General features: G+C 41.6%; 1 long non-coding RNA gene across 2 annotated transcripts; it reads right to left on the bottom strand.

Moving 5' to 3' along the window:
• Positions 1-411: 411 nt before the first annotated feature.
• LOC146768174 (uncharacterized) lies at positions 412-27,709 on the bottom strand. Of its 2 annotated transcripts, XR_014951681.1 has the most exons (3): positions 27,524-27,709; positions 27,004-27,094; positions 412-24,398 (listed from the first exon to the last, which is right to left on the bottom strand). It is a non-coding gene; the product is annotated as an uncharacterized LOC146768174 (long non-coding RNA). The 2 variants fall into 2 exon arrangements; XR_014951680.1 differs by having other exon boundaries at positions 412-27,094; positions 27,524-27,703.

The raw sequence follows: 27,709 nt of genomic DNA, 5'->3' as shown, positions 1-27,709 counted from the left end.
AGGGTTGTTTTATTGAGAGCTTTCTAGCCAGTATTTTCCTGCCTCAACACAATCCTCTCAAGCACACTTACAGGACTGCATGAGTTGCATTTTAGGGTGTTTATCTGTCTTACCTTTTGACATTGGCACAGATGTGTCTAGCTCTGATTTTTTATGCAGAGCTCTTGGGAGCCAGTGTGGTCTGGATATGCATCTGTCACAGTGTAATAACTCTCCTGTTGTCCATACCACTGTTCTGTAGTACTTCCCATGTTCTATGTGTCTCAGAGTTGCCTGAGCTTGCTTACCTCTGAGTAGATGATACTGCTCTGTGGCTTGAGTGGAGTTGCAGAGAAGGAATAAGAATTTAAAGTAGAATTTAAAGTCAAGAGGAGATGGCTGATGCTAAAAGCAGCATTTTTAAAGGCCAGAGCATGTACTGATCTGATATCGTATCTTTATTCAGATCCCACAATTGAAGCCAAAGGAGATTATACAGGCACAGTCAAATACAGAACATACCCCACTACCCCTGAAATAAATGACAGCTCACACCCGATATCATATTTCTTCAATGTGCTTACAAGACATTAACTAATTAACCTGATAGTGCTTTTATTTAATGAGGTTTGAGTACCAGCATGCTCACAGAAGTCTATTCTCTAAGTACTGCTCTCTGAAGAGCACACCTTTTGGTTTAAGCGCCACACACAATAGTATTTTATTGATTACTCTGTTTTTCTTCTACAGTGCCGTAGGGATTTTGTGTAGCAATGGGATGGAGAATCTTGCATTGTGTTAGCTGCCATGATGCAGTTTCCTAGTGCTTGCAATTTCATTTAAATGGTGTTTAAAAGTCCATGAATTTTCACAAAAATGAGAGAAAGAAGTAACTAAGAAAACCATCAGTCTTAGGCAAAGATATCATGTCTCCTGTCTTAGGCTCACTTCGCTACAGCATGTTGTATATTTTACCAGAGTGGCTTGGAGATTTGAAATACAGCTGGATTTAAATGAGCTTTGGCTCCCTGTTAATTATTTGTCCTTCATGGACACTATGCCTAGGCATGTAAGGTTTGTTCCAAAGAGCCCTTGTCTGACACTGAGAACATCTCCCTGAGGCTGCTTGCTGTGTTTTGGGGCTCAGCAAATTGCAATTACCCCGCTGATTGCCTGTGTCTCAACAACCCCTGGCTAGCAGCATGCAGCTGGGTGTGTGTGGGGAAAGGGCTGCAGCCCATGGTGGTGCCCGCTGGCATCTGTCTGACCTCTGGGCCAGCTTCACATCCTGCTTCAGGCCCTGATTTCACAGCTGGTCGAGGGTCAGTCGTGCTGCACACAGCAGGAAGGACGGTTCATCCGTTTCTGCAGATTGCTCAGAGTCACGTTTTTATCTGTGCATGCAGAGCTGTGGTTATCAGCTGTTGCCTCCAAATAACCTGGGAACATGACAGATTAGAGGCTTCCACCTGGCAAGTGAAATTGTGCATCAGGTCGGTTGGGATTCTGCTCATTGAATAGCTGAGGTTTGGTTTATGTGGCTGCAGTGCCACTGACACCTCCTGATTCATGGTTACTAAAGGCCACTGAGCTGCCAAGCTTTTTAAAAGCCTTATAAATGTGCAATGTGGGGAAGATTGATTAAAATACATTTCTTGATATAAGTGGCATTGCATACTCTGCATATTTTCTAATAATAGTTTGTCCTTATTTCTCCTAAACTCTCATATAATGAATTCTCTAGCAGATATCTTTCTGGTATATCAAATGTACTGTCAGGCACACAGTTTTGTTTTGGCTTCAACTGTTATATTTTTATATGGTGCTTTTTAGTGTTTGTTACAAATGCCTTAACACTACTTTTTCCTGTTTTCTCTCACTAATCTCATCTCCTTTTTCTTGCTTTATGCTGAATTTATACTGAATAAAGGTGGCTGGTTAACAGTCACATAAATCAGAAATTTCTGCTTATCTGTGTCATATGTATTGCCCCTGAATTCTTCCACTCCTATCAGGTTCTCCAAACAGTCCTTTCTTATTTCTCAATGCTATAACTCAAAGCAGAGACTACTTTTTTAACTCAAAGTAGAAAAAGGGATTTCTATCTGTCTCCCTCTTGTCTGAATGTCCAGTTTGGGTTGTGTGTGACAGGAGTGAATCCAAGGGCTGAAGATGCTCATGCTGGAGCCCCTGCACCTCCATGGTAAGTAATTTGCCCCTTTACTCCAAAGCAGGGTTAGTCTGATTCTTCAGGTCATTCATTCCGGCTTCTGCATTCCCAGCAAAGTTTAAAGTGGATTTTTTTTTGCACACTTGAATCATAGAACCTGGTTAAGTTTCCTCTGAGGACAGCCTAGTCCATGACCAACAAATTGCCTTGCAAACACCACCAAAATGCAAAGATGAGGATGGGATTGTGTGGCTGCTCTGTATGAGCACAGCTTGAAGAAAATATGTACAGATCCCACCAAAATGATACTGGGTTTATGCTAGATACAAGGAACAGGCTTTGTCAGGCTGAGGATGAAGCTGGCCTGGAATCACCAATCCCTTTTCTCTTGGAGTGACAGTCACATCTCCCAGCTAGCCAGGCTGCCACTGACCTTCTTGTAAAGGCATATTTATTGTGTTTAGGAATATGGGATTTCCAAATGAATATTTAAAAAGAAACCCAAGGAATAAGAAGAAACACTAAGCTAGCTTCTTGTATGTACTGGCCTGAGCTGCTTAGCAGAAACACAGCAGTCCCTCATCCACAGGAGGCTGTGGGTCCTTCATCAACTCTGTGTTGAGTCTTAAACTGGCCCTGCTGTAACACTTGGTGACGAAGACCTGACCTGCCCTGGGAAGGAAATAATCCCAGTCTGCTCTGCCCTTGTCCTGTTTGGAGCCAAAGATGTCACTTCACCACAAAAGCGAAGAGGAAGAGGAAGGAGGAATGACCTCACCCAGCTACAGCAGAGAGCACAAAGGGGATGAAACCATTGGGGACAAGTTCAGCTGCTCTAGGAAATTCCCTTCCCCGGCCTTTCTGAAGGCATCATCAGTATTTCCAACCAACCAAGCAATCTTCTGTTCGATGCTTCCTGTCCATGCTCACCCCCAGCCCTGTCTGGCCCAGTCTCCCAGTGCAGCTTCCCTTGGCAGTGGGACACCTGGACCTGTGCAGTGTACCTCCCAGGCTCTGGCCCCACTCTTTCATATCCTGGCACTGGCCACCTTTGCTGCCTGTATGTGACAGAATTTGCACCTGCTGGTGTTCTGCTCGGAGTCTCTCCTTGTAGCAATTTTGGATATAGAATCAAAAAATAGTTTATGTTGGAAAAAAACTCTAAGATCATTGGCTCCAACCAAGAACTCAATACAGCTACCACTAAGTTTACCCACATCACTACGTGCCACATCTACACCTCTCTTAAATACCTCCAGGGAATGGGGACTCCACCACTTCCCCTGGGCAGGCTGCTCCAATGCTTAACAACCATTTCCATGACAGAAGGTTTTCTTGGTATTGAATATAAACCACCTGTGGTTTAAAAACTTGAGGCGATATCCTCTTGTCCTGTTAATTGTTGCCTGGAAGTAGAGTCCAACTCCAACCCCTGCACAACCTCCTTCAGGATAGAGAGCCTCCCTGGGGTCTCCCTGAGCCACCTTTGCTCCAAGCTAAAATCCTAGCTCCATCAGTTGCTCCTCATAAGATGTGTGCTCTAGACAATTCACCATTTTTGTGGTCTTTGTTGGACATGAAATCAATCACCTCTATATCATAGCCATGCATTAAAACAAAAATTAAATAGATTGCAACGGGTCCTACCTCTGAATCCAGGCTGCCTCCATATTTGCTCTGGGCAAGCAGATCCTAATTTTCATTCACTAATGAATCATCCTCCACTGATGAAGCTTTTGTCCTTCCTGGGAGTCCCTTTAGTGTGTGTTCAGGTCACTGAGTCTTGCTCAAGAGTCTGTCCTGCTGTGTTTCACTGGAAGGTGAATGCTGTCTTGGGGAAGGGCTGGTATAAAAAAGTTTGTTTCACACAGACATTACTGGAGACAAGACAACTCCCAAAGTATCCAGATGCTCTGTGCCTTTTTTTTAACTTAGTAATGAATGAAAGCTAGCCTTATAAATTTCAACTTTTCGGAAATTCTAATTTCCTTAGATGTAGGCAAAAAAACAAAGCTTTTTTTGACAAAAATAGTATCAGAATTATGTTTTCTACTTCCAAATGAGTTGAAACAACTAATATGTGAGCTACAGAGAAGTGTATGTGCTTTAGTTGTGAAGAATTGCATCTCTTTGGATATTTGCTGATTATTTTATACCCATGGAAACCCCTGGTTCCTTGATCGTGTTAACCTCCCAGGGCATGTGAATGCTGGCAGGCTCTCAGATGTGTAAATACCTGGAGAAGAGTTCAGTTTTAACTGAGGAAACTAAGAGTAGGAACTGAAACTACCTTGTTTTCTCTCCCACAATAGTGAAAAAGGTTTGGGTCCTATGTTTGAACTAATTAGAGACTTGTTTTAGTCCGTCCTGCTTGTGCATTAGTCCTGTGATGGGAATAAGAGCAGAGACCATGGAAAACATAAAGATTTATCAACTACATTTATATTATCTCAACTGGCTTTCCTTTAGCACATGGCATGAAAAAAGGTATGACAGCAAAAGTATGATGAAGAAATACGGTCTATACTGCAAGACTCAGCAGTCATTTGCAAATGTAGTTACTAAATCTTTTGTTGCAACAGAGTTTGGCTCTGGTAAATACTAAAATAAATTCAGGTACAGCTTCCAAGGTGTTCTTTATACTGTGAGATCAACCAACATGTCTTGCAAGGTTACAGCTATTTTTTTTCCTAGTCTTCCTTCATCCCTTCCTTACTTCAGAGGAAAATTCTTTTTGAAGTTTTTGGACATGGTGCTTCAAAGGAAAATTATAACCTTAAACATACAGTTCCCACAACTTGAATATCCCCGTGTCTTCTCAAGGTGATAAATTCTAATTCCTTCATCATGAAGAAGATGAAAAAAATGAGCTGTCAGTCTCATCAGCTTTTTTAGAGGAGTGATGAGATAAATGCAGAGTTAAGCAGCTAAACATTGGAGCAAAAATACATTTATTACCTTCTAGAAATCAATGCATATTACTGAAACATTCAGCAATAGGCAACTTGCTTTGAACAGAGCAGTCTGCTGATTGATTTCTTGAACTACCAACCCAGAATTAATATGAGAATATGAACATGTCAAATAGGTATCTCCAAATAAAGAAACTGGTAAAGTTTGTAATCAAAAATCACAATAAAAAAAAAAATCTGTATTTTCCCAAACACTGATCTGGACACTGAGTGGTTATATCCAGCATCAGCTGATGCTTCATCCTCTTTTAACACGTGGTGAAGTCAAAAGTAATATTGCAGTGTGTTCATTCTTCAGCCTAGTACTTATAAAAATATTTGGAGAATAAGAACCCTTTTCTAAGCTAAGCCTTTCAAGAAGAGGTTCTGTGACTGCTGCTTCCCATCTTTTGATTTTCAGCTTTGCCACTTAGATTGTATCAAAAGATGAAATTTTCTATGGCCTTTCTTCTCTCCACTTATACCTCTCCTTCACCTCATGTAACTGTTAGGTAAGAATAGATATACTGGACATCAGAAAGCTCATATTTTGCTTCCAATTTCATTTAACCTTAGGCTTAATGATGTTGAAAATTCACATAACCTCTAGAGATCTCTTGGGCTCCAGTCTCTATGCTTACAATTTGCATGAAGGTAAAATCACATGGGAAATACTCAAGAAAATGAGGTATTTTCTTCCCCATAGAAAATACCTTCCTCTGACAGCTGCAGAATCCTTGATTAGTCTTTGTCTTTCACATCCCTTTTAAGGAATGCTATCTGTGCCTGGGTGGTATCTTTGTAGCAGGCTCCAGTGAGTAATTTATTTCCTACTGACTGACAAAGGGGAAGGATTATATCAGGACATTGATTGCTGAACTGTCCTGATTGCTTCGTTCCTGGCACTTTGGAGAGAGCTGGGAGAGGAAGCCTGGGGACTGCTAGCCTCAGGATTGACACCCTCTAGACACTCTCTAAACACACTGAAAAGGATAGGGGGAGAGACAGAGATTGTTTTTGCAACACATTAGGAGATGGGCAGTTCCCCTGGCAACAAACTGCTGCTGAAGTCGAGTTTGCATCATCTGAAGGGTCTGTGTCCTTGAGACCAGGAGTCCAGAAAGTGCTCCCAGCTCTGTCCTCAGACCAAGTGGTGCTAGAGAAAGGCTCGGGGGCCATGCAAAGTAGGAACATCCCTTGCAGGTTCTGCTCTTGGGCCAACCATATCCATAACCTATTTTTTGCCAGCTGGATGACTGTGGGCATGGTATTCCAACTCAGGTGACCACAGTGGAAGGTTCAGGTTTCAATCACCCCTGTGATGCTCAGCACTCCTGAGCCTCTGGGTGCTGCCAAACCCCTCTGGAGGTCTCAGAGTGCCCATTTCCCAGGGGAAGGCATGGCTGGAGCCCTGCTGCAGTGCTCTGGTGGGCAGAGGGGATGGTTTTGTGAGGTTTCTGTGTGCAACACAAGCTGTGTTGCAATGAAGAATCAGAGCTTCTCTGTTTACTACTATTGTGGGTCAGTGCATGGGGCTTTTCTGCCATCTGCTGAAGGTGGGAATCTCTACTGTGCTCATGTTGATGGTGTAAAATCTGGTTGCTCATGTAGACCTGAGTTTCTCCTCAGCATGTGTGTCTGGAAAAAAAGAAGCAGTCATACACCAATTTTGTCCTACATTTTTATGTAAGCCAACGATACCATGTTTTGGATCCCCCCGCCTCCTCCCCCAAAGGCTAAATTCTTGAGATAAATGCAGCTTGTTTGGGGGACCAGGAAATGTGTGGACAGGACTAAGAAAGGGTTCTGAAGGCAAGGTTTCCTTCTTAGGCCTGGGAAGGTAGAGAAAGAGCTGTCTATCAAGTGTAACAATTGTGGATTGGTTCCATGATGTGGAGAAAAGAGGAACCAGCTCTTGACATTAATTTTGGGAAGTGACTGTAATTTTATCTGCCTTCAGCACAGCCCAGGCTCCTGTCTTGAATGATCTGTTGCTGAACAACAGGAAGAAGGGATTGCTCTGCCTGCCATAATACATCTAGTGCAGACTTTTTTGGAAGTAGCATTTTGATTCAAGACAACTTGATGGATGAATTGGTTTAGAAATTAAAGTGGAGGATGTAGATGTAATAATTTCTCCCTTTTCTTTGATGTGAAGATATTTAAATGTACATCTCATCTACCTAGAACTGACCTGGGGTCATTCAGATGAGGGTTACTAATGTAGTGCTGTCTCTTTTAAGTCTACCAATACCTGTACTGACACAGCCATGGCTCAGCATCAGAATTCTCTCTCTAAACATGCCTGTTTTCAGCAATTTATGTAACTGCTGCTGGAATTTCCTCCTGACTTGTTGACACGTGTCAGATTTATTTAAACCATCAGGAGGAAATCAGGAGGAAAAGGCATTTCCTCTTGCCTAGAATGATTTTTTTTTTTTTTAATAATTAAAAGAAAAGAAAATCTGAAAGCTATATAACTTGAAGAGGTAAGAAGTAACCTTAGAGGAGGCTGCTTGGGTGGCTCCAGGGTCCCCTCCAGCCTTAGTGGTTCTGGGACTGTATGAACTGTGGGCCTTGGCAGTGTGATGACTATGTGTTCTTGAAAAATTGTTTTAGAAACACAGCATTGGGGATAACAATCCCTGCTCAAGATTGACAGTAAGTCACATGCCTGAGGTGAGACAGGATGTTTATCTGAAACCTCCACCCCATGGTGGAAGGAGTTGGTTTTTATGCAAGTGCTGTACACCTGTCCAAGAAATCCCATTATATTGTTTACTGTATGTGGTGCACATATCTATTGCAGTATACCTCTACAAAATACATTCACAGATTATATTCTTCATAGAGTTCCTTTAGGCATTACCTGAACTTACACTGCTGTGACAAGCTGCTCTGTGATGCTGTGGATCTCCTTATCCCTCCTGGAGTCTGGAGGATGCCACAGAGGTGGGCAGAAAATTTTCTCTGGTAAAGTTCTACTTTTCCAGAGGACTTGTGCTCAATTTCACCAGGACTCAGTTTGTCAGGATATGTAATAAGCACCAAATGCTATGGTGGCTTTTTAGTCTGAGGAGTGAGATGGTAAAAGCCATGCATACGGAGTGAGGAGGCTGCTGTGCATGCCAGTACATGGCAGCACGTACCAAGTGGTGACACCAAAGTAGAGGTTTGGCTCTGGAGCTTCAGGTTTCAGCTACCTCATCTCCCTCTCCAGCACCTTCCACAGTGAGGTTTGACTGTTCACTAGGCATGAGTTGTGTGGAGGAGAAAATTGTGCTCCTCTGTGCCCATTTTCTCATTGCCAGGTATCCCACTGGCTTCTTGGCTTCAGTGTCTTTGGAAAGCTGGGATCTTTCTGGTGGTGGCTGCCACTTGCTGGTGATTATTGCTGAACGCTGGCTCTCCAAGCACCTCTGAAACAAAGACTTCATTTTCATGCATGTTCCTGCCATGTCTGCCTATAATTAAAGCTGAGCAACCAATTAGAGCATCAGCATCAGTCTGTGAATGCCAGTACTGCAGTATTCAGTTTCCTGTGGGTAATGAAGCAATAATTTTGAATGTGTGAACTTTGTCCCATGGTTGACTTGACACAGCATCAGTATTGGCTTCATTCTGCTGTTGTTGCCTTCTAATGTGATGCTGTGCCATGTGAAATTATGCAGTTGGGTCTGCAGAGTATAAACACAGGAGCAGATATTTGTAAGACAGTCCAAAGTAAACTATAAAAATTGTCTTTCATTTCTTGGCTTTCTATTTCACAAGATTTTCCCACCGTAACATTTTCTCATGCATCCCTTCATTAGGACAGGCAATGTGCTGATTTAATATTTCTTTATTCTATTCTGGTTCTTCTGCCGCCCACATCAATATGGTGTCTTAACTAACACATGCAGATTTGAGGAGAGAAGATTGAAAAAAAATGAGAAAAACTGCCTGCTAATTAACATTCTAGTGATGGGCAAGAAATTGTTCTGTTACCATTTAATTCTTGAAAAGCACTCAGTGTAAAGGTTTTGTGAGGAACTTTCTAAATACTTTGCTTAATAAAGCAGCAATTGTGTGAAAATGAAAATAGACAATGATTGCAGAGACAATGGAATATGATTTCTGGAAAAAAAAAGCTCACAGTGCAAATGGAAGACTGCTAGTGTTAAAGAGACAATAGTATTGGTGCAGAATTGATAAACTACTCTAAAAAAATACCAGGTAATGGCTGTCTGCCATTACCAAAAAGATACATTTTTGCTGTCTTTTGAAGCTGGAACAGAATTAAAGATGCTTCACTGAACAAAACTATAGGAAAGGCCATTCTAGATAGTGAGTCCTTACTTAGGTAGATATGGAAATCAAAAGACATATGGGGAGGCTACCATCTATCTGCCTGTATAGATGGTGGTCATTATTCAGCTGTGCAGTCAGAGTTTGGGGTTAATTAGCATTAGAAGATGAGAATGGAGGGATGACTACAGGGAGCAGCTATGGCATGTAGCTTCCTAGCCTATGTGGCAAATATTTGTTGTTAACTCTCAGAGAAGCCATGGCTAGGCACAAACTGTGTAGACAAGATCAAACTGCAATTCCAGATATTCAGTGCCATTTTTTACTGCTTTTCTCATGTCTTATTCTAATATTCCAAATAAACACAGGCTGAGAAAAAGAGATAAAGCGTCTTTTCTCACATTGCAAACTTCTCCTAAAATTATCAGTGGCACCTCAAAAGTGTGAATGATCCTTGATCCTAACTCTGTGCTTCAGTACAAGTCTTCACAAAAACATTCAGTGTGGATGCATGCTACCAGTTGCTTCTGAACACAGGGAAATGAGATGAATTAAAATATTATGCAGAATGTATAAAAACAGCCCAGGAAGAAATGTGGACATACGGCAACATTATGTTGGACATGTTTTTATCATAGTGAGCATCAAGTTCTCAAAAAAAAAAAAAAAAAAAACCAAAACCAACCAAAAAACAACAACAAAAAACCCCCAACAGCAAAAAAATCCACCACGCCCAACTTCTAGTGCATATTTTCCTTACATTTGTCTTTAAAAAGCTGTTTAGATTCAGTTACTTCTGGTTCAGACAAAAGGAACTGGCAAAAATCATACATAAAAACCTTCAATGATTAAAAATTATTCTAAGTACAAGGTATATTTCATATCTGATGCCAGGTAAAAATAGAACTACAACAGACACTAAAATATACTCCTTGATTAAAGTATAAGGAAATTAGGGCTTTTCCCTGCTCTACCCATTTGTCTATAGGTGAAGTTTATACCTAAACAGTACAAGGAAGGGTGCATTAGAGGTAACATGCATGACTCAAAAACATATAGGGAAGGATTCTACACTGGAAGTATATAGTAAAGTAGGATGTGACTGAACAGAGCCAGACTTGCCTGTACAGAGATAAAACCAAGTATTTGGATGATGAACATTATTACTGAACATACCTACCCTTTAGAAAAAAAATATATCCCTTCCATGTTGGAGGAATTTTCTCTTCCTAGGGAATTCAGCTGAGTCTACTTCAGTGTCTTCCCTGAATCTTATTTGGGCAGATTTTTCTGTTACTATTTTTTGCAGCAAACATGGGACTTTATGTAATGGAGGGGGTGGACCCGTTTTTTGTTGTTTTTGGGCTTGAGGGGGTTTCTTTGAAGGCTGGTGCTAATCCATTTGTGAGTGTGCATGCTTGTAGGCTGCATTGATCTGAGTCAGGCTTGCCTGGGCTCTATGAATGTCAAAAACTTAAGAATTAAGAAATTATTTCAAACCTCAGATGCCTTCACAAGAGTGAAGGAACTGCAGAGATGCCTCCCAGGTTATAGAGGATATTGTGCAATAGGGAGGATTTGGGGAAAACCAGGTAGGGATCATACATCCCCTTGTGATTAGTGGGGGAAACTTGTGCAGACAACAAAGCGACTGAAGAGAAGGAAGAGAGCTGAGTAAGAAAAGAATATGCCTGGCATCAGAGAATCCAGTTCTCCACAGCTGGGCACATTGGTGCATGCCCATCTCATGTCAAAATCCCTGTGTGTCCTTAATCCATGAGATGAGTACATTGGATAGCTAAGGGACCACCAGGAGGCATTGATCTGAGAAAAAGACATGGGGACATCTGAGAAATTCCCATGGGGAATTTCATATGCTGCCTGGGGGAGAATACTGGCATGCAGCTGTGTCCCTTGGCAACCCAGAGATGTTGATCTTGGCCACCCTTGCTGGCTTCCCACCTTGGCTTGAAGTTTGGATTGCTTAACTATCCCCATGCTACCACACGCCTGCTGCAGCATGGGGGACATTGCAGGTGAGGCAGCATAGTGTGGGCATGTAGGGATTATTTATATGTATAGGAACACTGTGGGTCTCAAAATCAACATGTTTTCTACCCTTTCATGACTGTAGTGACCCTCAGGTCTGGTGGTCCATGGCAAGACAGCAAAAAGGCACCAAAATAAATTCTCTTAATCCAACCCATATCCAGCCCAAATACCAGGTGCAGCAGGAAGCACTGTGCTCTAGTTGCAGAATTATTTCCTTCTGCGATTAAAGAAATTTTAATGCACAGCAAGCTCCATTGAAGTGCAAGTGAAGGGCCCATTTCATAAAAGATTTAGGCACTGTCTTGGTGTATACTTTTGATTTGTACAGCAGGGAGCTTGTACTTGGGAAGAAAAAGGGGAGGGGGGAGGACTTTGCTTTAAATTACAGCTTTTTTCCCATTCATTTTGCATTCAAAAACCCAAATATATTTTCTCTTTCTCTTCCCTTGATTTATGACCTTATAAAAATGAGATAGCATCAGCCCAGAAAGAAACAAAGGTTAGGTCTTCCCAGAGCCTGAAGCCTTTGTGTAAGTCCCTGAAGAACAGCTGTGCAAATTACATTTGCTGCTATCAGATGAAGTGGAGACAGAGAGCAGTTTTTCTAACGGGATCTGGACAAGATTCCATTTTATTTTGTCGTTTTGAATGCAGGTTTGATTTTGTTTGCTGGTAATCACAGCCTTTAATGTTACCTTGCCAAAAATGGCTATTGCAGGAGAACTCTCATCAATATGATATCAGCACAGGCAGAAAGAGAAACATCCTGTTTATGTGAATGTCCCTAACAAAAGAAGTCAAGATCTAAACAGATAGAAGGGAATGCCAGTAACCATGAGACAAACTACATGCCAGATGTTAGTCACGCTGCTTAGAGCATTAGGAGAAGTTGATCAGCTATTATGCTGATGAGTGAAGCTTATGAACCTGTAGAGAAGGGAAGCGATAGTTGTCATTTGCATGATTAAAGTCTTGTGTAGTACTTCTACATTAAATCATAGTTAATTTCATTTTACCTGAATGTATTAATTAAAAGGTTACATTTTAAGGCATTCAGTTTCTTTTCTTTACAAATTCATATAAAGCATTCAAAAGTAGAAATTAATTTTATTTTACAAACTAAGGAAGCCACAGAATCATAAACCAAATTAGGTTGAAAAGGACTTCTTGTTCTAGCCCCTTCTCTGAACATGGCCAGATTCAAAATCACGCAAAGGCTCAGAGCCTTTAGTTAAACTTGAATGTCTCTATAGAAACTAGGTTTTTTTTTTCATTTTCACTGCTTAATTGTGTTTGCAGTGGAATTCTTTTCTGTCCATCCAACCAAGCAGAATTTCCCTTGCAGAATCTTGTGTCTGTTGCCTGTCATCCCTTTACTGTGCAGCTCTGGAAGTACCCATCTTTGCTGTAGTCCTCCAAAGGCCCTGTTAGGTTGCTGTGAGGTTTGCTGTGAACCCATCTCTTCTCCAAGCTGGACAGGCTCAATTCTTGTAGTGTCACCTAGCTGGCAGAGGCTCCAGCCCCACCCATCTTTGCAGACCTCTGCTGAGCTCACACCATTTTGGATCTCACTCCTCTCCTGGAAGATGTAAAACTGGACACAATGGCTTCACTAACACCATGAAGGAAAGCTGTGGCCTTTCACATGCTGGCTCTGTTGGTTTGACCTGTGTATTTACTGAGGGTGCACTCCATCCCTCTGTACAGGTGGCTGAGGAACATATTTAACAGTGCCAGCACCGGTGCTATAATTCACAGCAGCTCCTTACTGTACTGACTGCTATGTTGTCTTTTGATCCCAATAGTCTAGCTTCTCCTCCACCTTGTATTGGTCATTTTTGAACCATGCTTAAATTCTGCTACTGCTTCTCTGTCCTGTGATGGAGGTAACTTGGAGCAGAGTATACAGGACTTGCAGAAGTTGTCTAAATAAAAACAGAATCTGATTATTCAGCCTTCTTTCCATTTTGAGGTTTTTATGAGAAAGTAGCTGTGTTTCTCAAAGACTAATAGGAGTTTATTTTTCTTTTTAAAATCTCCTTTGGGTTTCCAGGAATCTTTGAGAAAGGAGAGTGTGGGAAAGACTAAGGTTGAAAGTGAAGGGACTGAAGCCAAGACCAGCAAATTATGGATTTGTACAGGAATAAGACCTGCATATACACAAAAATATTTGTAGCTAGTAGACACTATAAGAACTTCTGCTACTCCATATAGTTTCATTGATTGACTAAGGAAGGAGCTATTTCCCCTGCAGCAGTGCATCTCTTTTTCAAATAAAAAAAATTCACAGGAACTTTTGAATTTTGATAGAACTTGAGCAGGTTGAAAAGAAAAATCTAACAGTGCTTGGTTTATTGATATTAGGTAGATTTTTCACTAGTATCAAATAACCTGCTTCACGATATTAGTAAGCACTCATTGTTTTGGATTTTATTAAAGGGTACAAGGAACAGTAGCAGCATTATTTTATCATTTTATGTTATGTATCTGCTTGACAATCAGGTTTTGTAGTCAAAATGAAATAGTTTCATACTGAAGCCCAAATTTACAAAACAATGTCTCATGGGATCTTTTGAAATATCAGTTCTCTGTTTACGGTAACTTTCTTTTTTTCTGAAACTGCTAAGAGTTGTGGTGGACCATATACTTCCAAGATTTACAATTCATGATGTGGTCAGATTTCACTATATTGACCAGCCCAAGGTGGTGAAAACACCTTATGCCTCATTGCTCAAAGAAGCATTTGCTGGGCACTTCTTGGTCCCTGTTTTTTTTTTTTTTTTTTTTTTTTTCTGTACTGCAGTCTGATAGCAATGAACAGTTCTTCTGGCTCTTTCTTGCCTAGCAGGTAATAGTGGGAGCTTCCAAGCTACACCAAGGTCACAGTTAAGTCTGTCCTAAGATGTGGTGCAGATTTTAAACATAGGGAGTTAGAGGGGCATGCAAACTAAAAAAAAGGAAGGATAAGTAAAATTTAGCACACCCTCAAGGTGCATACGTATTATGAATATATCTGTGCATTAGCATGTGTTCATTACATGTTTTTCTCAGAAGTGTCAGCCTCAAGAGCAAAGGTAAGGTGACATTGTGGCATGACATGCTTTTCTAAAAGCCTATCAATGGGGGTTTAGGTTTTAACTCTTCTCCCCTCATCTTCTCTTGAATATGAAATGGTTTCTAGCTGGGCTGTTCAAAAGATTCATAAGGAGAGTCCGATTTGTGTTGGTGATTCATTTGTAAAGCTTCAGGTGAGGGGTAAAAAAAAACCTGCAAAGAATTTCCAACAGAAAAGTGTATGTGGAGAAGTTGGAAAACTATTTCCTGTATGGACCAAAGCCTTCTACATGGCTGAGTGTCAAAACTGCAGCAGTCACACTACACTGACACCCAGCTGGCATTTTGCTACTGCCTCTATATGCACGAGAGCAGGCAAAGACAGAACACTGTGAACTGGGTTTTTGAAAGCCAGGATGTAGAACTCAATCTTTCAGAAAGCAAAACATTATCAACAAAAGGCAGTGATTATGCTTTTAAGCCACCTGGGAGCAGAGGGACAACACATGCTCAAGCATTCAGAAAGCTGAGGCAGCCTCAAGCTGCTCTGCTCCTGATTTTGCCAGTGAGATATGAAACTGAAACAGTTGTGTTGTTGATACAGAGAAAAAGCAATTTGTCTACCTGTGCTGACCTTGAAGGACGCTCTCCTCCTGAGATAATTCTGTTCAGTCAGTTGTTTTCTCCTGAGCCTTATGCTGGGATAAAACAGGAGAAGGATGAGGGTGGGAGATAAGGGGACACAGCCACTGCCAGCAGTGTGGAAATCTCAATGGCTTTTGAACACCTCCAGGCCCCCTTACTACACCAGCACAAGCCAGTCTTGCACTGCTATGAGGATAGCACTGCATTCTGAAGAGTAGCCCCTAGAGTTGTCCCAAAGTCATACTCCACTGGATATCTGGAAAACAGCTATTAAGAACATAGAATGAGTTTATTGACTGAAGAAATAGCCATGGAAGTCAGTGTGAGTGTGAGGCAAATCTTTTGCAATACGAAGTTTTGCCATGGGACAGTAGACAAGAAATGAAATTTTATCTAGAATCCCTAGATATTTCTTTACACTTTTTTTGGAAATAAAAGAGAAACTCCAATAAAAGTGAATGAAACCACTTGAACCCTTTGCCCTGCAGCACAGGTCGGCAGAGAAATGGGGAAGAATGATGTGGTGCTTCCAGATTTCAGGAAACTAGCAGTGCTCAGGAAGTCAGAGAATCTGGATTCCCTTGCATGGCTGTGTGCCAGAGACAAAAGCATTGTTGTAACAGCTGAAATCTGTTTCTTCAGGCCCCATTGAGCAGGGCATAAGTACATACTTAAGCCTATCCCAAGCCAGCAAGGAGCAGAAGTGTGGGCTGAAGTTCCATTTGTGCTACTGATTGCATGTGGCAGTAGAGAAATTCTCGCTATGTCCACAACAGCTTTGCTCTGCTTCAACTTCCTTGCTATATCAAAAGTAATTATGGTCACGTGACCAACCTGAACTGGAACATGGCTTTAGGTTATCTTAAATTAATGAAGGCAAAAGATAGATTTTTACACTGTCTGATTCTAAACAACTATTTAGGTGCCCTGAGCCATGTGCTAGTATCCATGTCTTTCCCTTTGGATATACAGTTGGGCTCTCAGGCTCATGAGTTCTGAATCACATTTTAATTAGATGACTAAAATGCCTGTTATAAATATCTTTCTAAAAAGCAGAGTTTTAACTGTGAGCATAATTAAATGTTGAAATCAATTTCAAAAATAATTTCAATTTGTCATCACTTACAGTCTTTCAGCTGAGCATGAGTGTTCATAAATATACATTTCCCCCACTTCTGTGGGATTTTTATAGGGCACATTCTGGCACTGTGCAGCATAAATTGACTCAGGTCCATGGTGTGTTTTACTGTGTATTCCTCCTGAGGGAAGAACTGTGTAGACTAGGATGGGTTCTTTTGGTAGCAAAGTGTAGCATGCATGTGAGAGCCTGCTTTTCCAAGAAGGTGCCTGGCAGTGTTTTACAGTAATTGCAGTTTCCTGTGAACATACACTGTATGCTATAGTCAGTTGATGGATGATCAAAGCATGACTTACTAAAAACAGATTATAATCTACCAGAGACAAGTTTCCTAGCCAGCCAGGGATGACTGCTAGATTATGTTATGCAGTGTCTGGAAAGGTGATACAAATGACTTTCCAAGTAACAACTTGGAACATAAGTCTTGGTTTTCCACGTACTGTACGTGCTGATTGCTTGTAGACACTGAAAAAGAGCTGTGTGATAGTTTCTGATAAAGCTGCAGATTTCTCTCATTATTTTTTTAGTGCCTTGCTGGAGAAAAAGCTCAGACCATTACAGATTGTTGCCCTGGACCTTTGCTTTTTTATCTCAGGAAAAGGAACTGTACCTCTGAGACAACATCAAATGCTTTAGGTAGTTCTAGGAGTGTGAGAAAGGATGTTTACTGCATAGCCACTGACTAGAGGAGATTTTGCTTACACTGAGATTGTTTCTCATGCAAGTCCTGGATCTGAAAATACCCATTCAGCTTCATTTATGCAAAGCTACACTTAACCCTGGGTTAATTTTTAGGAAGAATGGAGAAGAGTTAACTGTATTCAATAGCAGATTGTTACCTGTCACCCAGGACACTTCACATGCCCAAATAGTGTCTTTGAAGAGAGCCTTCTTCTGTTGGTTTCATGTCAGCTATTTCTGTTAAGCGGCACCAGTTTGCCCTGATGGAGGAAAAGTAACTGTTGTAGTCAAGTTCTTGGTTCATGCCCTCTCCTCAGTATGTGAAACTCTGTGCAGGTTGAAGGTAATGGGCACTGGAAGCCTTGGTGGAATGCTGGGTGTAGTGGTGTCCTTTTGTGCTGTTTTGCATTTCTGACTCTCTTTTGATCCCAAAATCTATCTGTTCAGAACTGATTAAATCATCTGTGAATCATGGGAAGGCTTGGGGTGAGATTTGGCAGTATCGGTGGAGGGATGTGAGTGGAAGGTTTTATGGGAGTATGGGACAACCTCAGCTTTTACTTTCTGCCACTTGGTACTTTGGTTTCGTGCCTCTAGGAACATGTACAGTGGCAGAAAGCAAGGAAGGTATATGCAAAGGGTAAAAAGACAGAGCCATATGGTAGTCAGTGTGCTAATTGTCAGTGCTGTCAGTGCTAATGCCCCATAAGCCCCTCATGTTTTCCTCTGGGGAAGAAGACATTTGCATTTTAGCAGACTTTGGTAGTTGTTGCCATCTTTGTGGCCAAGCCAGAGGCTCTGGACTTATGGCTGGTGTCCTAATGAAACGATGGTTTTGATTTTCATAATCTTGACATCAGGGCTGGCAAGCAGCACCTGGCTAGCTACTTGACCAGAGATTAACTGTGACAGTTCCAAAGCAGAAAAAGGGAAGAATTTGTCAGTTTTAGTTCGGCAGTCTCATCACAGTGTTGTTGACACTAGGTGAACATGATTTATTTCACTACCTTCAATATACCAGTGTGTTCTTCTGTGAATGCTACAGTCTTGGCAGAACGCAAACATGTGATTTTACTCCCCATTCCTTTACTGCTCCACTCTTCTGTTGTGCCTACCAACTGGAAAACACAGCGAGTCTGATTGGTGTCCTCAGACTGAGTGCTGTGTATTCATCTGTAGCAACACAGCCTCCAGAGAACAGGTTAAACAACAAATGGTCTGTTTGTATATGCTTTACCTTACAGTTACTGTTTTCTCTATGCCTTGGATAGGACAAAGGTTTCAGACATAGAGTCTGTCTTGGGGATTCTAACAAACAGTTAAAATCAATTTATAGTTTCCTTGTGATGTAACCAAAGATAAACCCTGTTTATTTAATTAAGGCATGTAGTTGATATCCAAGACAATGAACATGTAGGGCATATATGTTAGACATTTACCTGAGATCTTTGTTGCTTTTGGATGAAGGATAATGTAAATGCTCTCCCATTGCTTAGTTATATCTTTTCCCATTTTACAGAAATGTGAATGAAAACCCAGTGCAAAATTTAGGTATTTGCAGTGCAGCTTCATAGTTTTGAGCTGCTTTTCTTAATTCGCTTTATAGTCAGTGGAGTTAAAACTATTGTTTTTAAGACCTGCCTTATTCAAAACATAGTGGCTGAATTCAAGCTTACAAAGTCTTCCTTCTCTCCATTGACACGAAAGGGGGCCTAGTTTAGTGGTTCTTGTGTAGATAGACTAAAGATGGCCAAAACCTAAAGGTGAAGAATCAAGAGTGAGGAGCTGATTCCATTACATTATTCTCGATTTTGAAATGCATTTATTTGGTTGTCAATGAGATCCAATGTGCTTCAAAGTTCTAAAACAGAGTAGGTTCTCAGCCGTTCCCCAAGTTGGCTCAGCTTTGTTAGTGGGGCTCACAGACAAACTGTCTGGTGTTTCACGACCCAATTAGTTTTAATAACTTCCCACTCAGACCACATTCTCACTTGCCAAAATAGAATTTTTCATGAATTACTAAATAAATAATCAGTTCTTACTGACTTTCAGCTTTAGTGAAAGCTGATAGGAAGATGTTCTTGGCTTGTAATACAAGCCTAATACAAGCTTCAGGTTGGTTCACCAAGTTTCATCTTATTTTTATCAGCCTTCTCCAGTCACCTATATTCCTCTTTTCCCAGGTGCCTTTTATTAGCTTATTGAAAATCTGTGGGAAGTGAGACCTTTGAAAGATTCACAACAGGTATTTACTCTTTCCTCTTCTAACAAGTCAAACAGTATTAGAGATTGAGTCACCACAAATCAGTAGAAGTAGTTTACCAATCCATTACCTTAGTATTACCAGAAAGCTACCTAGGTCTTAATCAAACTGCAGATCTGTCTCCCTGAGACAAATACAGTTTGGCAAGAATTGGGAAAGAGAAACTCAAATATGTAATTCAATATTTTTCTCTGTAGTGTCTGTTAGGGTTTTGTTTTAGAATTGCTGCTGAGGGCAATGTTTAGAAATAAGTATCTAGCTGTAAATACCTGACTTTATTGAGGTAGTCATATATAAGGTTGGGACAATAATGTATGTCCTAATTATCATCCTATAGATTTGACTGTTAATTGTGATGTGGGATACTGGACTGGCTTCCAAGTTCTATTCTTCAAAAACTGTGCTGTAAATGAATGAAAACACTGAAAGAAAAGGGAAGAATTGTTTTTGTCTAACCACAACAGTCCAGGCAGGCTGCCACAACAGCATTTTTTAAGCTCTGATTCAATAATTAGATCCAGCTACAAATGTATTTGTTTAGCCAAGTCCTCTAGTTGGCAAAATGTCTCAGATTTCCTTTGATAGATGTTGTTGTTTACTTAATACATCGTTAGATGGTTTACAAATTGCTTGTCTGTAAATTACTAGGTTCAGTAGCAACTTCTTAATTAGATTAATTTGGTTCGGTATTTTGCTAGAAATAGTTTATCTTTATATAAATGTATCATTTTATGTCATTACCGTTACAGATATAACACTGTTTACTAATGATAGTGTATCCGATTTTCAGAAAATACTGTAAATGTCTTGCAGGCCAAGTACAAAAAAAAAAAAACATTATTACAGGGCTTCAGTGAGAGGGAACAGCTTTCTCTTGTGGGAAAGAAAGATCCATCTCATGTCTTTTGCATGCACAGTACCATGTGCTTGCTGTGACTCTTCCAGCAGGTTTCACATGGCTGCTGATGCAGCTTGCTGGGAGACTACCATTCTGGCTGCTCCAGGTAATTTAAACACATTTCAGCCAGATAAATGCATGCAGAGCCCAGAGCTAGTACTGCTTGCATGCAGAAGTAAACCTCTGTAGCTGAGGTTCCAGTTAAACCCACCTCTCCACAAGCCAACATCCATAATCTTCCATGGGTAGTCTCAACTGGACCTGTGTTGATGTCTTAGGACAAACTGGTTTGCTACACTAATTTCTTTAACTCCCTGACTCCTGTTGCTTTTCAGAAGTCTCCAGAGGTGTTTGTAAACACTTAGAGGAGACTGAAAGGGGAGGAGATTATGATGGGTAGGATAAAGACAATTTCTCCTTTCCTCTGGGTGTGCTGGATATCTCAGCATGGGGAGAGCTGTTGTGCCAGCTACCCCTCCTTCCCCAACCCTGCCCTTGCTGTCTGCTACTTCCTTGCATGACAAGATTCCTTTGATCATGTTTTCCCACAGTCACTTTGAACAGATATCCCACAGGACAAGTGAATAGTCAAGAATCCCAGGAGGGCTGTTGGATTGGGATTTGAGGGCTCATCAAGCTGTAGCTCTGGACACAGAGTTGAAAATTCCCTTGTGTGGATCCATTCTAATCCATTTACTATACCCTAGGCACATGGGCACTGCCTTCCTGCACCAGCAGATGTGGAAAGCAGCATCTCTCCCTAGACTTCTGGTCATGTTAGCAGAGCTGTTGGAGTGAGCTTTCCCTCCTTTACCACTACCCAAATGGAAAAGATAAAGCCACCTGAATTTATCCACAGCCTCATTACCTCTGCTAGTCCTGGTACAGCTGTACTTCACTACCTTTAATGTTATTCTTGACAATACCTATCTAGTCATTAAGCAAGCCTACACCATCCCTTGTACAGTGCAGACTGCCTTCAAACATGATTTTCTTTTCCAGTCATGTCTCTCCCTGTTTCTGTTCAATAGCTGCAGTCCTCTAATTCAGCAGGAAAAGTCAGCCATAGTTAAAGCAAAACAAAACCCAGAACAAATACAAACAAATCAAATTAAAGAAAAATTTTTAGAGCCTTTCAATACTCACATGATGTTGTGAGATGGTTTCATGTCTAAAATGGTAATATTATTTCTGGCAATCTATCTCATGCTATTCTTTTGTTGATTTTTCCAACCTCTCAGGAACTTGGACTGAAAATATTTTACTGATGTTACTATCCCTGGGAAAAGCTTGTCAACATAGATCCAGGTTTATGCTGAAAACTCAAATGTTTAGCATGTGGGTTTGTATTTTTCCTTCATCAAAGAAATTATGTGGGGCTAAGGTCTGTTCACAAGAGATACTGACACTGTAAATAAAACAAAAGGTGACCTTTCATATCTGTGTACACATATATGCAAATATCTCTTTTTGCAAATGATAATATAATCATATGAGAAAGTCATTATAGTGGCTCACTTATACAAAAGCTGAGTAGACACTGTGGGCATATGTATGCTATAAAAACCTCTCTCTCTCATTTTTGCAGTGGCTCTCTGAGCAGTGGGATCAATGAAGCCTGGTTTTGTATGGATTTGTGTCTTGAGGTTGAGACCTTATCTGGACTTCGAGGTCTCATATGAAGTGCTGCACTTTTTACCTCAGTGAAGCATTAACCGTAGCTTTTAACTGTCTGCTGAGTTTCAGAATAATTTTAAGAACTTAATAGTTTTTGGATTTCAATGCCTCTCAAATGTGCTTGATGAGCTTAAGCATTTGAAGACTCACAGAGAGATCTAGATGCTTAAAGAGGCAGCACAGTATCTTAAATATAGTTTGTACAAAATGAAGCTAAAGCGTCCTCATCCACATATGGAGAAGAAGCATAAAATACAAATTAAAACAGAAAACATGAATTTAAATACAAACAGAGAATTTAACAGCTAAGGAAGAAAAGACATTTGCAGATTAACCATTAATCACACAGGGGAAATCCTCCATTGCCTGTGAGAATTTAGTACCTAATTGCAATTTGTCTCTTAAAATTTCCTACACAATCTCCTCTGTAAATGTATGTAAAGCCTCTCACATTGCACATTAAACAAATCATGTATATGCCTATGTGTCTGTGAAATTCAAAGAAACTTGAATTTCAGTTGTAACTGTCAGAAAAATCTCCCCAATTCCATGGGTTCATTTCTGTGTTTTCTTTTTAAATTTTTAATTAAAAGACATTGATTTGCCATTTTGAGATTTCTATGTTTAGTTAAAAACCAATGAACCAAGCAAACGGAACAAACTCCATTGAGGATCTTATTGGCTTTGGAGTTGAATTTTGGCCTGTAAGAGGAAGAGCAATAGCTCGATGACAACACTGTTTTGACAGAAAAGGCCAGATAGATGAGCTTAAAGAATTTTAATTTCCCTGAGGGGTCATGAGGTCCCCTGCTACCAAGTATGTTAAAAAGAGAACTCAAACTGAATAGTTGAGTCAGGTTCATTAGCTCTGGCAAATCACAGTTAGCACAGCAAATGCATTTTTCCTTGGGTTTGTATGAAAGCAAAAGTTTGCTATACACCAAACAATGTAAATACAATGCTGTATTTACATTAGTTTTGCCGTTGTCATCACAGCTCAGTGATTCTTAAAAAAGGCCAAATTGCTAAAGGAAATGCAAAGAGATCCATTTAAGATTTCAAACACCCTCCTGCACACCTGTCCTCTCACAATTTGGGTTCTAAGCACAGCAGCAACAAAGGTTGCTCAGGGTGCTCCTGAGATCTCTTCTCTTTGAGTGCCGAAGAGTCAGTAGCAGGGATCATGTCTCAATTCTGTGGAGGATTCAGGGGCAGGACACAGGCTGAGCAGCCATTTGAAGATGCTCTGAGAATTTTGAAGGCTGGAGAGGCACTGGGGGCAGAGGGGCAGGTGGCTCTTAGTGAGGTGCAGGGAGAAAGGGTCAGATGCTGAACTTGAAGAGGCTGTCAAGCAAAAACTGGGGGTTGAATTAAGAGAGGCAGCTTCAGATCTTCCAGCTATGAGTCATACAAATCATAAACTACTTGAAATATTTCACCTACTCATACATCTCCTTTATCTTTAACCTCTTCCCTCTCTTTAGTAGTTATTCTCCTGTACTGCTTTCTTTCAAGTCACACCCTGCACTGTTTTCCTGCTTCCTCATCCCATTTTGGTATCTTTCTTCTGCTGAGCAGTCACTACAATTTGCAGATCTTTGACATTTTTGGAAAAACTACAAGCAGTACTTCTGAGCTTTGGTCACTGTATATTTGGTCTATATGATGACACAGTACTAAACTGTTTTTCAAAAAAAATTACTTGTGAAACAAACTAAATTATTTTTTTAAAGTATACACTACCCACATACATGCCCTCAATCTGATAATGAATTTGTGCTATTTATATTCATAGCAAATTGGTGATATTCAACATTTAGAATGCAACTGAGGTCCTACTCTTTTATCAGGTGGAAGGGAGATAAATACTCAAGCAAGTTATTCAGCTAGACTCAAAAAAGTCTCAAGGAAGTTATTCAGCCAGAAAGAAGATCCCTAGGAGCTCTGAGGTGTGGATAGGGTGGTTTTGTTCTGAGGCTGAGTGAACCAGTGAAGAGTCTCCAAAGCAGAAAAAGGTGAGAAGTGCCCAGACTTCTGCAGTGTTATCTCCAGCTCACAGCACAGTGGCTGAATGTCACCTGCTGCCCTTGTGCTGTGGGTGAAGTGTTGAGGGGCACACACCCCTTCTTGGGACTGGGAAATGTGTCCTGAGACTGCTGTGAGGCATTGAAGTGGCCGAATGGAGCAAAGCCTTCCCCAGCCCTTCTGTTTTACAGGGTCATGGCACATATTGAGTTTAAAGCTAGAAACAAACATCTGCCAGGCCAGGCTTCTGTCAGGAGCCTGAGAGCTGCAAGGATCTCGGAGCATGACAGGGCAGTCTCCAATTCATGTGCACTGGGATTGGGGTAGCACTTGGGAAACTAAAATTTGTAGGCTACAATTGTCAGGAGAGCATCCCACAGAAAGGGACTTCCTTTGATGTTCATCTGGATGTTGTACAGGAGGTGGGCAGTACAGAGCTCACCTCCTCTGAATGGAAAAAGGTGTTATGAAGAAAAATGTGCTTGCCTGCTTTTTGATGAGATGGGGAGAAGGACATCAACTCAGTTTCTGAAAGGGTAGGAAAGCATGCACCTCCACCCCCATTCCAGCAGGACTGCCTGGGGAAGGGGCTGGTTGTGTAGCAGGTGGTCTTGTTTTGGAAAAAAACTTGCTTTCTTCTAAATGCCTACTGACTGCTGCCTGTCAGTGACATATAGGTCCTGCACACCAATACTCTGCAATGCTATTTCTGCACTGCCTATCTTCACTTCATGCAGAGAAAACTGAAGTGGCATCTATCAGTTATTCCAACAGAGTCAAAAACTCCTAATACTTTAAGTCCAAAAGAAGAGTTTATCATGCTTTGTCAGGAAATGTCTGATACCAGGTAATTCTTTCTTTTTGCAATGATCTATTTCAAAACTGATGTGAAATACAGGCATGAAACAGCTTGCATTGTTTTTACTGCATTTCTTTTGATTGTGCTACACCATGAAAGAAAAACAAACACATTCAAAAAGCAGACACTCCCAGGCTCCACATCTGCAAAGTGCAGTAGAGTTGTTTAGGTCTCCAGACTCCATCCTGTATCTATTTAAACATAGATGTTTCTATATTTATGTGAAGTCTCTTGCAAGTAAGGGAACAAAGCCTAGTCCAGACTCTACTCTGGAAGGTACATTCAAGTTTAGATTTTTTGCTAGAAAATACCAGATAGAGTGTGTCCTTAGTTTTGTTTTATATTGGACCAAATTATAAATGTTGAATCTGGAGAATTGGAAATCTCAAATGTCTGCACATGACCAGTGGATCTGATATATTCCTTTAGTGTTATTGCTGCTGTTTTTGAGGGACAGGAATTCGAGTCACCTGCAGGTCAAACCTGCTGAGAATAGGGACCACAGTCCCTCAGAGCCTGTTGTGCCTTCAGTGACAGTTCACTGAAAGCAAGATGCTCTGAACAAAACATTCTGGCTGCAAAACACTATTCTGGGTTTTTTAAATGATGCTGTTTTGCCAAATACCTCCTGACCAGATCTAGTTTTGCTCTCTGATCCCTATCCTATTCCTGTGCAGGAAAAAACCCAGACTCATTCACCATGCTAAATCTTCAATAGCTTAACAAAAAAAAGCAATACAAAATTAAATTTTATACAATTTCTACCACAATCCTCCCAAAACCTGGAATGATCCAAACAAAAACTAGAGAGGCCTATCTACTATCTATTAATTTTTTTTGACAACTGATAGTCCATATTATGGACTAAGGATCCATTATTCTTTTGGGTGTAGATACACTTCATAATTACATCCTGAGCTGTGACAAAGTGGCTGCCAGGCAACACAGCTGTCAAAACTACATTGCAGGGCAGTTGGAAAGCACAAATCAAATATAATAAGAGAAATATTTGGGACACCATGTGGGATTGTTATAATCACTCTTGTCCTTGCAAAAGTGTTGGTGCCAATGTTGCCAATTGGGACTCCCAGATCTCTCCGGCATTTTGAGGACTGCAGCACACTTTTTGTCTAAAGGCTGCCACTATCCTGTCTCTTCTCTGTCTTTTGTGTCAGCAATAGGCATCATTGCAATGGGCTGTATCACTCTGCTAAAATAGGTGATTACTTTTTTACACTTAACTTTTCAGATCCCTTACAGGCTAATGTAAAGGGCAGTAGCAGCAGAAAGGAGGTGATGCCAGAATGTGGCTAGAGCAAACCCTGTTCCTTTCAAGAGTACTCAGGCTGGCCTGATTCACACTGCTCAACAAATCATGCACAAAGGATGCAGTTAAGTTGATTTAACTTCTACTGAAATGAGCAGTTCTGCTTTACCTCACTTCCAGGTTTCTGCCTTCCTTGATCCTGCAGCTGCAGGGTCACAAGGTGGATCAATTCAGCTGTCTGGCCAATGGAAAATCCATTATTTTCTGAGGTGCTATTTCTCCACCAGACTGATCAGCTGAATGGAGTCTGATGGTTACCAGATCCCACGGAAGGGTGGCAAAAGGAGGAACACATCCATGGGTTGCAGGTGGGATCACTGTTTCACAGCAACCTGTGGTCAGGCCAGTGCTGCTGAAAAGCCAGGCTGCTGCTGCATTCAGGTGACAGATAATCCAATGTCACACTGATGCTGGAAAGGCTGTTCTCTGTCTCTGCATCTGGACACAGGCTGGGCACATCTGCCATCTCTCTACTGTGGGTGACCCTGTGATCCCACAGGAGCTGGTTTAGGGAACACATAATTGGTGAAAACAACCTATTACTTTTTTACATTTTTTCCCCCAAGGTTAGTGTCATGGTTAAGCTAATTCCCTGTGGGGTTGGAGGAGTTCTAGGGTGAGTCCTGAAACCAGTGGGACCTCTTGGGACATATTAGCTATATCTAACATGGCTATGAAATTGGCTTGACTATGTCATTATCTACTCAGAATTTAGGCACTGGTAAATTCGCCCTGGATGAGCAGGTCAGCCTTATTTGTAGCTTTGAGGCAGAAGATGTATGTAAGGGAGACCTACATCACCATCAAGTCTGTGATCTAAATAAGAGAGAATAGAGTCTGGCAGAGAGGAAGCAATTTCTGTACCATGAATTAGAAAAGGCAGGCTCCAGAGACTAAATAAAGTCCTTGTAACTCACGGAACTGAATTCTAGACTAGTCTTTTACAAATAGTAAGGGAATTGGTTTCTGTCATTGAGAGTTCTCTTGTAGGGATTACCTGAATGACTGGAAGCAAGTCATTCACCTGGGATGAACTGCTTGGTTTCCCCAGTAACAATGCTGGCTGGCACTGGACGATGAAACACCTCCTGGAGTCAAAAAAACCACAAACCACTGGGAAGGGAACAGAAAAGGTCTTCACCCCTTCCAGCCATAAATAAGCACTGGACCAGAGGGTAACTCGGGCAAGTGGGAACGTGAGGAGGCCTCCAGCCCAGGTAGGCTCAGTGCTTGGGGGTCACACCAGGCTGCCTGGGACTTCCTTCGGCCCCGTCTGGACAGCCTCCAGGAGGAAGCTGAGGCCAGCCAGCCCCTGGAGGAGCCCGAACCCCTCTCTCCTCGGCTCGGACCCGCCGTCTCTGAGCGGGCTGGCCGCTCCCTCACGTGTTCTCGCCGTGGGTGCGGGTCGGTGCGGGGCGCCAGGTGGGGACAGCCCGGGCGGCAGATCCCTGAGCGCAAAGGAGTTAACAGGACTTTTCTGCCTTTCCCGCCCGCGCCTCCTCCACCCTCCTCATTACCTGCACTTTATCACCGCCGGAGCCGCGGGGCGGGAGCGGTGCAGGGCCGGCGGGGCTTCCTGCGCCGCCCGCGGCGCTGGGGCCGCGCCGTGCGGGGGAAGGTGCGCGAGTGCTGCGCGCTGCGTGCGGGGGAGCGCCCGTGTGCCGTGTGCCCGCCCGCCCTGTGCCTGCCCGCCCGCCCTGTGC

The sequence above is a fragment of the Lonchura striata genome, chromosome 2 (genome assembly GCF_050655825.1).
Source record: "Lonchura striata isolate lonStrDom1 chromosome 2, ASM5065582v1, whole genome shotgun sequence".
NCBI lineage: Eukaryota > Metazoa > Chordata > Aves > Passeriformes > Estrildidae > Lonchura > Lonchura striata.
Note: the sequence above shows the minus strand (reverse complement) of the source record. Positions and strands in the feature narration are given on the sequence as shown.